Genomic DNA, 17445 nt, shown 5'->3' with positions numbered 1-17445 from the left:
AGGCGCTTATAAATAAAATTCTATTATTATTATTATTATTATCTGGATGGAAGGTGCAGACTCATCTCTCCAGGACCATCAGCACAAACAGTCACGTCTATATTGAATATATCAGCTTATATACTCGACTTTATTTCTTCTCATTCATTACCCAATCATTCAGCCACTTGTATTCACCTGGCATTACTCTGTAATTATATACTAGTGTAAACACGGTACAGTCAGCATGATCTGTTTAATCTTCTTTATCTTCTGTCTCCTCGTTTCACTCACCTGCTCACTTCTGCACTAAATATACTAAAATATTACAAGACATTCAGACACGACCAAATTAGGAGAAATGATTTTGATCAAGTCTTACTGAGTTCATCTTTATCTTCAGGTTCTTCTTTCTTCACAGGCTTCATCTGGAAACCTCCACACTGTTGGTCCTCTGAGAAGAGCAGTTCCACAGAAGCCACAAGTTCCGGAGGGATTAAAGTGACTTCACCTGAAATTCATCAATATGAGAAGAAGAATCTCAACAACTGGAGGAAACTGAAGGTTGTGGGTTTGATTTTCTAATCACAAATAAATCCTAGTTAGATTAAAACTTAAACCCAGACTGGAGTGTAGCAGCACAGGACAGTACGGTACAGTACAGGTTCTAATCCCACTATCCACTTTCTCCAATACTAACCATACTGTACTGTACCATACTGTACTGTACCACATTGTACTGTACCATACTGTACCATACTGTACTGTACCACACTGTCTGGTGGAAAAGTGGCATCATGCTCCATATTTACTTACAGAAGAAATCATCATCATCATCATCCTCCTCCTCCTTTTTTATTATTTTCTTCTGGAATACTTCATGTTGTAGATCCACAGGTGTGACGTCTCCCTCTTCTGCTGACTGCATTATTAAAGATCTAATAGACAGACAGACAGACAGATGTGCTGTATTCATATTTAAAGGGAATTTCTTTAGACTGTTGTAACTGGCTGTTGTTATTGTAATGAACTGAAGCTACTGTGGCACCAGGCAGCAAAAAGTTATTTCGAATTCCTACAGTAAAACCACAAGATTAGTACTAGAGTAAGTGTTCTTCATGGATGTCGGGGTGGCACCTGATAAAAATTTGTTTTGCTTATTTTATTGCTCTTCAAAAAGAGGTATTAACAACCGAACAGACACTTCACATGAGTTTGAGATCCGATCACATCAAATTCCTACAGTAAAAATGTCTGAAATGTATCTAATTAATAAGAGAGAGCTTACACTTTTCACATGACTGTGACTATAAAACTCTACAAACCACAAAGTTAACCTGTAAACAAAGTTAACCTGTAAACAAAGTTCAACTGTAAACAAAGTTCAACTATAAACAAAGTTCAACTGTAAACAAAGTTCAACTGTAAACAAAGTTCAACTATAAACAAAGTTCAACTGTAAACAAAGTTCAACTATAAACAGAGTTCAACTGTAAACAAAGTTCAACTGTAAACAAAGTTCAACTGTAAACAAAGTTCAACTATAAACAAAGTTCAACTATAAACAAAGTTCAACTGTAAACAAAGTTCAACTATAAACAAAGTTCAACTGTAAACAAAGTTCAACTATAAACAGAGTTCAACTGTAAACAAAGTTCAACTGTAAACAAAGTTGAACTATAAACAAAATTCACCTGTAAACAAAGTTCAACTGTAAACTAAGTTCAACTACAAACAAAGTTCAACTATAAACAAAATTCACCTGTAAACAAGGTTCAACTGTAAACAAAGTTCAACTATAAACAAAGTTCAACTGTACACAAAGTTCACCTGTACACAAAGTAAACAAAGTTCAACTGTAAACAAAGTTCAACTATAAACAAAGTTCAACTGTAAACAAAGTTCAACTGTAAACAAAGTTCAACTGTACACAAAGTTCACCTGTACACAAAGTTCACCTGTACACAAAGTTCAACTGTAAACAAAGTTCAACTGTAAACAAAGTTATACTGTAAACAAAGTTCAACTATAAACAAAGTTCAACTATAAACAAAGTTCACCTGTAAACAAAGTTCAACTGTAAACAAAGTTCAACTATAAACAAAGTTCACCTGTAAACAAAGTTCAACTGTAAACAAAGTTATACTGTAAACAAAGTTCAACTGTAAACAAAGTTCAACTATAAACAAAGTTCACCTGTAAACAAAGTTCACCTGTAAACAAAGTTCAACTATTAACAAAGTTCAACTGTAAACAAAGTTTAAAAATATGACGTGTTTATATAAAACTGTGAGATTTAATCATGAAGAAACTCAATCAGTTCCGCTCAATTGATTCATTTTGGTGGATCGGTTCAAATGAATCGGTTCATCAGTACTGAATCATGTGTGGTGCTAACAGTTAGCGGAGCAGCTAATAGTTTGTTTGTTTAAATAAAACTGGAGTTAAAGCTCCTCAAATCCTCACAGTGATGTTTTATTATGAACTCTAGTTTTATTATTAATTAGAATGTGGTTATAATTAAATATAAGGGTTATAATTAAATAGATATTTTACTTACAGATGAGGCTCTACAGTACAAACACAGCAGCTTCTTGTTCTTCTTATGATGTTTAATGGCGGTTGGCAGAACAACTTAAGACGCACCAGCGCCACCAACTGGACTGGAGTTGAACAGCAGCTTAGCAGTAAAACATCTTCATTAGCACATCTGTATTAGTGGTGTGCGATACTGCAAAATTTGATATCGATCCGATACCAAGTAAATACAGGGCCAGTATCGCCGATATCGATCCGATACTGATACTTTGTACTTACTTTCATGTAAGGAAGAGCAGTGTATCATGATTTATGAGGTGAATGTATCATCAATTTGCTTTGACTAATAAATGATTTTGTGTTTATTAGTTTATCATGTGCAGTGAAAACCCACTACAGTTTATAGGTGAATAAAAAGTAATTTTATTAATGTAATAAACTTTAATGAAGTCTGGGGTTTTTGTTGAGAAACAATTATATAATAAGAAACATAATTCCCCCTCTCATTGTACACTCTGGCTTTTTGTAAAATAAAGTACAGAAAAAGTTCCGGGAGTCTCCAGCATATACATAGCGGCTTCCTCATTCCCGCAAGTCAGATAAAATCTCCCGGAATCTACAACGAGCGGCCAAGAACGACACACACACACACACGCACACACACACATGAAGGAGACACAGACTTTTTTACTACGACTGCGTATTAAATCTGTTATCTGATATACAATCTAGCGCACTGTGTAGGGAACATAAATCAATTGTCTAATATCCTGTCTAGTGCAATAAGAAGGGAACATAAATCTATGATCAAAAATACAATCTAGTGCACTCTGTAGGGAACATAATTAATTATGTAATACACTATCTAGTGAACTGTGTAGGGAAAATAAACCAATTGTCTAATTCGCTATCTAGTGCACTACGTAGTGCACTATGTAAGGAACATAAATCCGTTATCTGATATACAATTTAGTGCACTATGTAGGGAACATAAATTCATATCTAAAATACTATCTACGTAGTGCACTATGTAGGAAAGCGACTCCTTCAGCTTCCAACTGCTTGGATTGCTGAGTACTGTCAACTTAGTGAATCGACTCTTTCGAGTCTATTCCTGTCCTTCGACTTAAAGAAATGGATTAAAGAATCGACTCAAAGAATCATTTGATTCATTTGAACGCGCAGACTCACTCGCTCTCCCGCTGTGAGCTTCTCAAACTAGAGGTGGGTGATACCGGGAATTTTGGTATCGATCCGATACCAAGTAAATGCAGGGCCAGTATCGCCGATATCGATACCGATACTTTTTAATATTTAAGCTTCATAGATCCAAAGGATCCAAAAGACCTAGGATAGAATTTCGCCAAACATTGTACGTGACAACAAAATACTTTATTATCACAATCAACATTTTTGTTTAGAAACAATGGAACAGTAACAAAACAAGGTTTGCCTTAACATTAGGACAATAAATCTTTTTTGAGATAGAAAAGGAGAAACCACAATACAAAAATGAAATAAAAATTCTCCCCTCACTAGACATCTTTTCTAGTTCTTTCTTTCTTTGTTTCTTTTTTCAAATAGAATTGTTCTTAGGAAAAACAATAAAAAAGAAGGAATTTTCTTCCTTTCAGTGCAATTCTGTTTTTTCTTAAATAAACAGAGTGTAAAAAAATATCACTCAACACAACTTAAAACAAAATCTCCTGAGGTAGAGGGCTGACAAACCACAATACAACAAAATTAACACACCACAACAAATACTGTAAACAGTTTCAAACTTATTCTGTTTTTCAAGTCGAACAATACAATAAAATAATACAAAAAATAAGGAATTTCTTCCCTTCAGTGCACTTCTCTATGTTTTTTCTTAAATAAAGAGTGTAAAAAAATATAACTTAAAGCTAATTAAAACAATCTTCTGAGGTTAGAGAGCTGACAAACCACAATACAGAAAAATTAACACACCACAACAAATATTGTAAACAGTTTCAAACTTGTTCTTTTTTTCAAGTCGAACAATACAAGAAAATAATACAAAGAATAAGGAATTTCTTCCCTTCAGTGCACTTCTGGCTTTAAATAAAATAAAAACAATAAGTGAAAATTAAATAAAGAAAGTATAAATAAAGAAAGAATACAGCTACACTGTGGGCCCTCCCCCCAGTTGAGAACAAAGGATTAGAGGTTTTTATTTAAGAACAGTATCATGTATCTCTCCGTACTGTGACGTGTCGACTCGAGGAGAGCGCTGAGTGGGCGGGCCAGGCTGATCTTTAGATCTTTGTACATAATTCTACACTAACCCCATTCAAGCAGCTGAAACGGACTTTAATAATACACATCTAAGAGGTTTTGTGGGTTCTTATATGTGTGAACTATCTAAACTATATATTTCTTAAAGTTCTTGACTGAGCTTAATGCCACCAACCAGTGACTGGAGCAGATACGACTCAGGTCCTGCACACAGTAAGTAGTGCTGATACACAGTACCAGCCTGCACGCCAGAGGGGCTCCAAACATCAAGTTTTCACCAGGGCCGGAGTTGGGCCCCTTTTTAAGCCCGGGAGTTTCATGACCAAACCCGGCCCACTTTTTCCACGGAGGAGAAATTTGAATAAATGAAACAGCAGCTAGCTCTTACAATGACTTTTTATTTGGTATAAGTTCAGGTATATGATGGTAAGTTAACAGAAAACACTTCACATAAACAAGTTTAATTCAAATTTAAATCAGATAAAGATTTAAAAGGTAAAAATGTGATAAAGATGTATTTACATTTGTACAGGAGCAATAAGTTAAAATAAAAATAAAAATTGCATTTGTCTTTTCAACAGAGAGGTGCTCTATTGTTAGGTTTACACTAAACTCTTAAGTAGCTTCACTATTTAGTGGCTACCTACAGCATCAAAAACCTCCTAAGCAGTGCACTTTATTAATAATGGTGTCATTGTCTATAGACATGAGACATGGCTTATCTGCTGCTCTGAGGCTAAAAAAAACATTTCATTAAGGGTTAGCCTGTTTTGCTGAAAAACATAACATGCTTGAAGTTTTTTTTTCTTTCTTTTTTTTTTTTTTTTTAACACTTTAGCCTATATTATGATGGTGTAAAATTGATAGTGATTTAGGCTATTTGTCTTCATTTGTTAAAATAAATTAGGCTATCGTGCTGACATCTTTCTGAATGTCACAATTTAACTTTCTGAACAATTTAACATATATCATGTATATTCTCTACGTTACATTTTACATTACAAATAACTATCTTAGTTTAAATAACTCTGTTAGACTATCCTCTACCTGTCCCTTCTGTAGTCATGGCCTCCTCGGGATCAGCAGTACAGTAGCGTCGGAACAAAAACATTCCATTAATGAGTTAGGCTATGTAATATATTACACTTCAAATTATGTTTATTTTTTTCAGCTTGAAACTGGATATTTGTGATTAATGGTGTGTACTGGGTTCTACAAAATAAACTGCGCTAAGTTGACTTGGCTATGTTGCGCAATACCGGCTGCATGGGGTCTGTCCTCTGGAAAACATGTCTGTTAATTTGGCACATTTGGCAGCATCTTCTTCCATTGCTTTTCTTTTTTTTAACCTGGTCTTTTCGGCTCCACCTGGCCTCTTCCTGCCCACCACCGACTGATGGTTTGCGCTATTCTGTTGCTATTGCTAAATATTTACTTTTACCGGCGCTCCAGAAAAGACGCCTCATGGGCCAAACCAACTTAAACATTTGGGAGGGGGGGATTCCCTCAGATGGTAGAACCCATCCAGAGCGGTAGAGAGAACAGAGTGGCGACACTCTCATAGGGAACCGTTGGAAAGGGGGCGGGACATTTTTTCTGCGCAGCTTCCGGGTTGTGGAGCTCTGTATAGTTCCAAACAACCCATAGAGCCCCATTCATTTCCACTACTTATCCAGCATTTTTAGCTGTATGTTGCTTTGTTTTAAAACAATTATGAATTTAATGTCATTAATATACTTAATACTGTTATTGTTTAGCATTTGCTCAGCACTAAATGTTACATGTTTATCTTAATTAATAGGTATAACTGAATTTAGCTTATTCAGTTTAGCTTAATTAATGACACACGAGTCTTTTCACCTAAAATGAGTTGATTAATCAAGAGTCTTGTTACAGAAATGATAATAAAATATTAGAACCACAATAAATCATTATACTTTTACTTTCATACTTCAGTACATTTGAAGGTAAATTTAGTTTAGTACTTTAGTGGAGGTAAAGAGTATTTTTACTTTTACTACTACTTTTACTGGAGTAATATGTTACCTTGGATATCTCTACTTTAACTCAACTGCATGGTTTGTGTACCTTGTCCACCACTTACATTAGACAAAATGAACTAGTGCATATTCATAATGAATTCATTAATGTATTACATGTAGGAATCAATTATTAATCACTCATGAAATAAGAGATGAATTAATGCTATTTCCTGTACCTTAAAGGTACGGTAGTGTGTTTATCAATCTGTTCCTTCAGTGCAGGTAAACCTTATGAATCCAGCCACATGGTTTAGTGACATGAGTGTTTAGCCAAAATGATTATTATTATGAATCCTCAGGAAAGTGAAGGGAGATTAGTTTATGTAAAAAACAAAACATAAAAAAACTTTAATCTCTGTACTGTATATTGTCTCTACTACTTAATGATATCGCATTATGTAATGTATGCTAATATAATGTACTGTGTGTTAACAAGAACGACCTATTAACAAGTCATTATAAACATCAAGCTTCCACTTTATATACCAAATTGACATTAAAGCAGATGCAGTAAATGTAAACGCAGTTGAAAATACCCAGAAATTGTACAAATGTTTATTATTTGCCGTTTAATATTTCATTTACTGCTGCCTGTCCCATATGAGAACATGACAGCGCCGGGTTTGTTTGGAACTATCGGAGGGTTACATGAACCACGTGACCGCGTAGCGGCGAGATCAAGGAGTGTCGCAACTCTCTCTATCTACGGCTCTGAACCCATCTAATCTACTGCGATGTAGGGGCTGCACTGTCAGATGAATGGAGAATGAATGCAAGAAGAAGATTAGATAAGTGACAGATAAATGTCAAAATTATTTTTCCCAACCGGCCCAAACTCGAGATTGACATGAGCCGGCCCATCGGGAATCCTCCCGAATCTCCCAATTAGCCACTCCAGGCTTGGATCAGACCATCAGAGAGATGTAGGTTTAATTCACTAACATCAGACCAGATTAAGAACTAATTCACAGTTTACAAACAAACACAATTCAGAATAAGTAACAGACACAGAGTTAGGCTGCGTCCGAAATCGCACACTTACTGAGTACGTACTAGATTGGAGGAAGTATGTACTTTCAGTACAGAAGTGTGCAGTATGCACACAACACCCGTACCTACTACGTCCGCCATCTTACCAACTTCAAGTGACCATAGTTACAGACCGCATGCTCATTTCAAGCTCCACTCGCCAAAATTTTGGGTATTTATCGTCTTTATTTGCGCCACTTACTGATTAATCTATAGTCATGTATCCCGACTCCACACTGTGACGGCAGAGAGTAGTAAATCACAGAAGAGAACTAAGAAAGTTATTGATTTTTTACCTCAGAGATAATGTAAGTACTGCTAACCTTTAGCAACAGTATACTACATTACCATGATTAGACTACTACAATGAAAATCGTCTGTGCACGACATTGTGCACAAAATGAGTAGGGCTGTCAGAGGGCTCGTCAGGAGGATCATCACCCTACCAACTGGTGATGAACTAGAGTGTGTAGGAGCTGAGTTTGCCCACTTGGCCGGATCTGAATGTTTTAGAGTGGCAGTTGGTGCTACTGATGGGTGCCACATTCGAATAAAACCCCCATCTGCCAACGCACAGTGCTACCTAAACAGGGAGCTGTTCCACTCAATTCAGCTTCAAGCCATCTGTGACCACCTGGGGAAGTTCAGAGACATTTTTGTTGGTTACCCTGGGTCGATTCATGATGCAAGGGCACTAAAGAACAGCCCTGTGTATAAAGAGGGCTTATACCCACCTGCAGGACGATAAATTTTTGGGGATGGGGGTTATCCCTGCATTAATACACCTATCCGGCTCCTGACCCCCTATCGAGAGCCTGTGCAGAACCCTTGAGGTGAGCCCTGTCTTCGCCCCGGAGGTTGTTGCATGCGGTGCGGTGCTCCACAACCTCTGTATCGCTCATGGAGACATCATTGAGCCACAATGATCAGAGGTACATGTTGACCAACCAGAGCCTGTAATAAATGACATGACATCAGGTGAAGATGGAAGAAAGCATCTGGCTGCAGCTGTCTCAGCACCACAGCACCGCATACCAGCTCTTTATGAGCATGATTATGTTTAGAAAAATGTTTTGTTAATAGGTTCATGTTGTTTGTTTTTAAGTTTTGTTCTACAGTTCTTGATTGTCTCTTGACATTAACAGTTTATGCATTATTTAAAAGTAAAACTTGAATATTTTTTTAATTACAATTTCCAATTTTTACACTTTTTCTATTTTTAATTAAGGTTAAATGAAAAAGAAAATCCTTTATTTCCATTATTCCATTTATTCCATTATTGGGGTTTCCATGCTTCTCGAGGATGGTGAAGCTTCAGCAGCATCCTGGCCAGATGAGGAAATAAGGGTCTCTGGGCTAATTGATGGTCTCCCACCTATTGCCTCATCCATATCCACATACCATTTCCAGGATGCTGTTGTTGCTTCACCACCCTCTGTACTTACCCCAGTAGGTGGACACTTAATTTCCTACAAGATTCATAAACACAGTACAAGGACCTTAACTTGTATTACAAATCTTTTCTGATAATTTTACTGAAGATTTTACCAACAAACGAAGCTTACTTTGTATTTTTGTATCTTCACATAAGTGGGAGTCACCTTCCCCTGCATTTGGTTCTCCAACACAAAGGCTCTACAATATAATGCACATAACAGTTATTAATATATATAACATACACTGCTTCAAAAAAAGTCATTAAAAGTTTTTAATGCTTTAAAAAAGTTAGCAAAACTTGAATACTAAAACTTGTCTTTATACCACCCTTTGTAATTAATATTATGCATAAGATGTAACACAAATTTTGTTACGTCAATCAAACAGTTACTTACTCAAACCCTCGAACCGCTGCATTCTGTTTTCCAGTGTCTTCATCAGACCCTGCAATATCAAACATTAGTTTTAAAAGGGATTTCTAATGTGACTGTGTAGCAACATTACAACAATCATGAATATTTAGCCTCAACAACCCCAAAGCTAGATATGTTTACCTTCCTAAGAATAGTTTGGCCCATCACTAGCATTACAGATAAAATTAAATGAATCTATAGATAGATCATTTATTACAGCAGCTCAATATATATTAATGCAAAGTATTATAGTAAGCAAGTATTAAAGTATGCAAGTATTCAAATTTGCAAGTATTAAAATACAAAAGTATTAAGTACACATGTAATGTTGTACAACACTATGTAGTTAAATACATTGAATAAAGAGTAGTATATCGCTTTTATTGTCCTACCAGAATGACAACGTTTGAAGCCCAGGTCAATAGGACCTGCTAGTTAGAGAAGCCTCACTTGTTTGTTAAAGTCCAAAAGGGGGTGTGGCCAGTACAGGGATCGAACCCACGACCTTGGCTTTATTAGCACCACGCTCTAACCAACTGAGCTAACCGGCCGGTGCACAAGGGCAGGGCATATACCCACATACCCGATTCATTTACGACACTGACAGCCCTTCAGTTATGGAGCTGCCACACCGAAACGATGGAGAGCTTTACTGTTGTTGAGCAGAACAGATCTTCGTGATGACTGAGGTTCATGTATTTTTCTTTTAAGAATAAATAAAAGCTGATGCTTTTAACCTCATACTTTCCTAATACTTTTATTCTACATGGTCTAAATTTCTTTTAGTCTTCTGCCATGTGCACTGCAAGAATTCACTAAATTACACAGCAGTTCTCTTTTTATTTATTTATTTATTTTTGCCATTGACAAAATTGATTGTAAGCATTTATAAAGGTCATGCCACGTTCATTAGGTGAAATGAAGCCAGAATTAAAGATGGCAGAAGAACTGGTGGTATAGCTGGAGGTAAACATTAGTAAGTGATGTGACCCATGTGTACCGTCCAGTGAAACAGCTGTGTATGTGTCACTGTGGCGCAGTCGGTTAGCGTGTTTGGCTGTTAACGAAAAGGTTGGTGGTTCCAGCCCATCCAGGGACGAGTGTCTTTTATTGCACAACCTGCCTGTTTATCAAACGGATATGAGACACAACAACAATGTGTAGTCCCACAGAATAGTGGAAATAAGTAACTGAAAACATGCAGTAAACAACAGTTTTACAAGTACAAATATCCACCTGATAAGTCACAATGTGGAAGAACGTCCTTTTGGTTTCAGTAGATGCTAAATGAAGACACTCGCCCAACGTGGGGCTCGAACCCACGACCCTGAGATTAAAAGCCTCATGCTCTACCGACTGAGCTAGCCGGGTTTAAACAGCAGGTCAGAACAGACAGCTCATCGGTCAGACCATCAGAGAGATGTAGGTTTAATTCACTAACATCACGACCAGATTAAGAACTAATTCACAGTTTACAAACAAACACAATTCAGAATAATCAACAGAAACAGACTTACTGTCACTTTTAAACTACTACACAATTACTGAACCCGCTCCATTGTGCTTTATACCTCAGTGTATATTATCTGGAAACAGATGCTCTTCATATAGAAATATGCTTTACATTTGCTTGATGGTAATAAATCTTAGTGAAGTCTTAATGAACAATTAAAACATCAATTCAGGTTGTTTTTAGTTCAATTGGGAAAAAATATTAACAGTAGCTCAACTTCCTAAAACCCAGAATCTACAAATACAAATCCTACATTAATTCCACAAAGTTCACAAACTACATGATTTAATAAGTGAAAACTTGATGTTTGGAGCCCCTCTGGTGTGCAGGCTGGTACTGTGTATCAGCACTACTTACTGTGTGCAGGACCTGAGTCGTATCTGCTCCAGTCGCTGGTTGGTGGCATTAAGCTCAGTCAGGAACAAGAAATATATAGTTTAGATAGTTCACACATATAAGAACCCACAAAACCTCTTAGATGTGTGTTATGAAAATCCGTTTCAGCTGCTTAAATGAGGTTAGTGTAGAATTATGTACAAAGATCTAAAGAGAGAATAATTGAACTGGCCGGTTAGCTCAGTTGGTTAGAGCGTGATGCTAATATGGATCCCTGTATGGGCCACCTCTACATTGGGACTTAAACTAACAAACAAGTGATCCTTCTCTAACTAGCAGGTCCTATTGACCTGGGCTTCAAACGTTGTCTATAACAAGTGTGAGATCTTTTTAATGCCCCTCTCATTCAAGTCAGAAACATGCCATTATTTTAATTTGCCAAACTTAATGACCCTTCTGTAAATGGTTTAATGTGCACACTGCTGCTACTGGCTTGTTTTTCTTTTCTACAATGTAAGTTCATACCTTCAGGTTCATGTTATTTGAGATCTCTACATAGATTTCTTCCTCATGTACAGAAAGACGCAGTTCAGTTTGAGAAGCTCACAGCGGGAGAGCGAGTGAGTCTGCGCATTCAAATGAATCAAATGAGTCGATTCTTTAATCCGGTTCTTTAAGTCGAACGACAGGAATAGACTCAAAAGAGTCGATTCACTAAGTTGATAGTACTCAGCAATGAGCCGTTAGAAGCTGAAGGAGTCGATTCTTTTTGATGAAGTCAACATTTTATATGTTATACAAAATAAAAGAGTCGGATCACTATCGTTAGCTGTCATTTACAAATGAATCGCGGGTCAATACAGAGACAAACCATCTAATCTAATACAAAATAGAATAAATAATGTACAACAGTTTAATGATGCACCATACATACAGTGAAGCAAAACACAAAACCGCTAACTTGTAAAAAGCTTCACTTAAATAATAATAAAATGTCAAAAAACAACAGTACAGTACAACAGAGCATCACAATTGCTTGTGCTAGTTTAGAGTCACCTTAAATGACATGTTAATTTCCATCCATTCATCCAGCTTGAATATCATAATAGCACTAGTAGTGTTATAGTGTTCCACATGTGACTGCTCCATCCCAAAATATAATCGCTAATCATTGTTTACAGCGCCATCTAACAGCCAACCTGCTCTTAAATGACTAATTATTCACTTTTGGGCTTAAGTAAGACCTGACTGCGTGGTAATGGTGGAGTTCAAATCTCGGTGGAACCTGGTTTTATTTAGGTAAAAACACTGTTATCAATGCTGAGTAGAGAATAGTGTTCCACATGTGACTGCTCTATGCCAAATTGTAACACCAAAAGGCAAATCATTGTTTACAGCGTTATCTACCGGCCAACTGGGTCCTAAACTTAACTCAGTGCAGTTTTCCAACAGTGGTATAGTTTGTTATTTTGATACTTGGGTGGCAATGTTTAACTAAAATTACTTTTATTTACTGCCTAAAACTTCTAAATTACCTCAGAATTGTATCAATCACGTAAGTTTAAAAAAAATAGTGTGTGTGTGTATTTTTCATTTTTGCTTTATTTACTTAGCAAATGGTGAATCGTTACGCCATTTAGTTTTGCAATGACACGGTTCCATGGTGTAATAGTTAGCACTCTGGAATCCAGTGGTTCGAGTTCAAATCTCAGTGGGATCTGAGATGTTAAAGTCTGAAGTTGTGTGTGTGTGTGTGTGTGTGTGTGTGTGTGTGTGTGTGTGTGTGTGTGTGTGTGTGTGTGTGTGTGTGTGTGTGTGTGTGTGTGTGTGTGTTTTTTTCTTTTTGGCTTTATGTACTCAGCAAATGGCAAGTTTCATTTTCAGTGTGAGCTCCAAGGTTTAGAAACTTTAGCAGTTCCAGGATGGTAGCGTTCAGCGCATGCGCAAGTACAACAGAGCGCTTGTGGGGTGTAGACCACGATTACTTGTGCTAGTTGTGTCAACCAAGCAGATCACCATTCAGGAAGGTATATCAGTGCCAAAATATGAGCCAGTTTGTTCAGTAAAACTTTATAAGCCAACAGCAGCGAATAAACTTAAGAGTCACCTTAGATTGCATGTTAACTTCCATCTATCCATCCAGCTTAAATACCATAAACACTACGTACAAAACATGTGGAGCTATTCTTACTACAGTAAAACACACTGAACTGACTTTTAAAGTGAAGTTCAAAATGTTGTACAGAGATCGTTCCCATCTAGTGGTGCTAGATAAATTACAGCTTGTTGCTTGGGTACAGATTTGTGACATTATTATTAAACTGTTGTTGTCGTGTTTGTTGTTATTTTTTAACTGTTCATGTTTTAAAGTGTAAAACTACAAACAGCACCGTCTATAAATAAATGAATCTTGTGCTTCCACTTGAGATTTTTGTTTATGTGAACAATGTCTGAAATTTGACGAGCTTGATTAGTTTGTAATATGTGTTAAGATGATGAATGAACCTAAAAACTTGCTTTTAAATTTTAGGATTTTAATTATTCAATTATTTATTTATTTTACTTTCAATACAATGTGACACCAGCAAGATAAAGAAAGCTAAAATAAAAATTAGAGAGTGTTTATGGCTCTTCTGTCCCAAGTGTTTTTGTAACGTGTTGTAGACCTGCACTGGTGACTGTTTTTGGTATACAGGAAAGAAAAGGCCGAATTCAGGTGAAAAGGTGTTATTTGGCAACCAGCACTGTGAAAATATTGGACAGAACACATGATGGGTTATTTTAACTTGTTGGGTTGTGCAGTTTAACCATTGTGCTGGATTAAATACATTTTAGAAAATTCAGCATTAAAGCATAATCTCATTAAAATAGGCTACAATTTAACACTATAATACAATACAATTTATTAATGTCTGAATTATATTAACAAATTATTATTTAATAACTGTAATTAAACACAAATATAAAATACATCTAACATACATCTTAAACTGCTCTTCTTTACATGTTAAATTACTCCTCTGTTGAATAAATCAAGGCCCCTGTAACCCGGAGAGCTGAAGATTTACCATGGAGCTGGTTCACTACCTGCTGTAATGATTCCCAAACTGAGGACACTGATTGGGAAAGTGTAAATCAAAGCAATAAAAAGCTCTAAAATAAACATCCACTGCTTGGATAAGAGACGCTGCTCTACAGGACTGTAATAAACTGAGAAAATGGTCACGTCTAATACCAACAGGAAGAGCTTCATCTGTTCCTACTGCTGCAAATACTCAACCATGTTGGATCCAGACTGTTATAACATAAACATTTCATTCTCATGTTTCCTCTCCTTGTTTCTTGGTCTCCAGAAGACACTTCAGAACAGCAGGAGTTGGAGCTTCATCTCTGTAACCAGACTCAGTTCCAGAACTCTTTCATTTCTGCAGGTTTTGTAGATAAAGAGCTCTTGGAAGCATCGATTTGTTCTTCTGTTGTTCAGAGGTCGTCTTTTCAGCTCACTGTGCACAACAACATCTACTACATCAACTAAACAGTCAATCACTAAATGTTCAGTCTAATGACTTTAACCTTGTAGAAACTCTAGAAATGTAAAACTGTAATATGGGTGAACAAATCGAACACTTTTTGTAATAACATTTATCCACTGCAGACCCTTTAAGTGATTTTTTTGTTGTTGATTGCTCCAGTGTGGAATGAAAAAGAATGATGATGATGCTGGAAGACACTGGGTGAAGAATTCCTCGTTACTCTCATAACTCACATAATCCTCATCCTGAACATCTTTTACTTCCTGCAGCTTCTCCTGCAACTGAATCCTAACAAAACGTAACTTTAATATGAAATCAACCACTCGTAGTCACCATGTACTGACAGTGTTTACAGTGTACTTTGTAGTGGTTGTTGTGTTAGAACACATTGCAGAATTTCTTCTTAGCAAAGAAACCCTTCTTATACCCTGATTATTTATTATATATTATTTATTATATTATTATATAACCTGTTTAATTTGGTATTTTATTAGACTTCAAAACTGGTCTATACATAATTGAATAAACACTTTATATAAGTTTACCATCCCGTTACTTTATAATCCTACAGTAAAAATATGATGAATCCATATGATAATTTCATTTGCTTATTTTATGGAGTTTTAAATGTTTCCATTTGCATCATTTTGCATCTCATTGCTATAAATCATAGGTAGGACAGTTATTTAAATAAAGTGGATTTAACTGAAAGCAGGTTTCTTTATTTTTAATACCAAAGAAGGTCTGAATTTGGAACATGTAGATTGTTCTACATTTAGACTAGAACAGACTTTATTTCTGGTACATCTGTGTGCATCAGGACTCGATAAGTTTATTAAACTGTAAAACTTCTTTCTGTTTTAATCTTTGTACTAACAGTGAGAGCATCGTACCGTAAATCACGGTTTAAATGCGCACTAAAACTTTTAGTGTAGACAATGTGATCAGTACCGTAAAACAGGGTGTAAATGCGCACTAAAACTTTATTAAGTAGAAATAGAGCGACCGAGCAAGTCCAGAAGATCTAAAACAAATGCAGCACCCAGTTTTACCCTCAAAAATCTTCATAAATCCCTTTTCTAACAAGAAAACTCAATAAAAAACAAGAACACAACAAGAACTCAGCACGTTTTCTCCACTCAAATGATCCACAGGTGAGTTTAATAACAAGCAGCAGAAACAGCGTCCTGTAATAAGAGTCCCAATACCGCTAGATCCCACTGTCACTCTGTTCATTGTAGTGCTGCTGGGTCCTAGTGCCCTATAGTTCACCTACCATACTGCGCTCCATGTGTCTCCTACATGCAGTAATACCACAGTAATACTCAGTATGAGCAGAAAGACGCGACTAACTTACACTTTTACATTTAGTTCTTGTTGCTATATTTTAAATTGTGTTTGTTTGTAAACTGTGAATTAGTTCTTAATCTGGTCGTGATGTTAGTGAATTAAACCTACATCTATCTCTCTGATGGTCTGACCGATGAGCTGTCTGTTCTGACATGTTGCTTAAGCCTGGCTAGCTCAGTCGGTAGAGCATGAGACTCTTAATTTCAGGGTCGTGGGTTCGAGCCCCTCGTTGGGCGAGTATCTTCGTTTAACATCTACTGAAACCAAGAGAACGTTCTTCCACTTCAGACAGCTGGTCTCCAGTGACTTATCAGGTGGATATTTGTGCTTGTAGGACTGTTGTTTACTGGATGTTTTCAGTTACTTATTTCCACTATTCTGTTCTGTGGGACTACACACTGTTGTTGTGTCTCATATTCCTTTGATCATCAGGCAGATTGTGCAATAAAAGGCCTTTCGGTTAACAGCCGAACGCGCTAACCGATTGAGCCACAGAGACATGCACACAGCTTTTTCATTGGACACACGAGTCACATGACTTGCTAACATTTACAGAAGGGCAATTAAGTTTGGCAAATTGAAATAATGGCATGTTTCTGACTTGAATGAGAGCGGCAGTAAAAAGATCTCACACTTGTCAGAGACAATGTTTGAAGCCCAGGTCAATAGTACCTGCTAGTTAGAGAAGAATCACTTGTTTTTTAGTTTAAGTCCAAACGTGATAGTGACCCGTACGGGGATCGAACCCACGTTCTTGGCGTTATTAGCACCACGCTCTAACCAACTGAGCTAACCGGCCTATGTGCAAGTGTAGGACATATACCCACATACCCGATTCTACACTGACAGCCCTTCAGTTATGGAGCTGCCACACAGAAACGATGGAGAGCTTTACTCTTGTTGAGCAGAACAGATCTTCGTGTGAGATGACTGAGGTTCATGTATTTTTCTTTTAAGAATAAATAAAAGCTGATGCTTTTAACCTCATACTTTTCTAATACTTTTATTCTACACGCTCT

At 36.7% G+C, this 17445-nt stretch overlaps 1 protein-coding gene and 1 non-coding gene across 2 annotated transcripts in view; one reads left to right on the top strand and one right to left on the bottom strand.

The window, feature by feature from the left end:
• The window catches only part of LOC134326271 (zinc finger protein 585A-like), a 338798-nt gene that overhangs the window by 106488 nt on the left and 214865 nt on the right, over positions 1–17445 (top strand). The gene's annotated exons all lie outside the window — the stretch shown is intronic.
• trnai-aau (transfer RNA isoleucine (anticodon AAU)) lies at positions 17152–17225 on the bottom strand. Its single transcript has one exon. It is a non-coding gene; the product is annotated as a tRNA-Ile (tRNA).

The sequence above is a fragment of the Trichomycterus rosablanca genome, chromosome 14, assembly GCF_030014385.1.
Source record: "Trichomycterus rosablanca isolate fTriRos1 chromosome 14, fTriRos1.hap1, whole genome shotgun sequence".
Taxonomy (NCBI): Eukaryota; Metazoa; Chordata; class Actinopteri; order Siluriformes; family Trichomycteridae; genus Trichomycterus; species Trichomycterus rosablanca.
The sequence above is the reverse complement of the archived record's forward strand: the minus strand, read 5'-3'. Positions and strand labels throughout refer to the sequence as shown.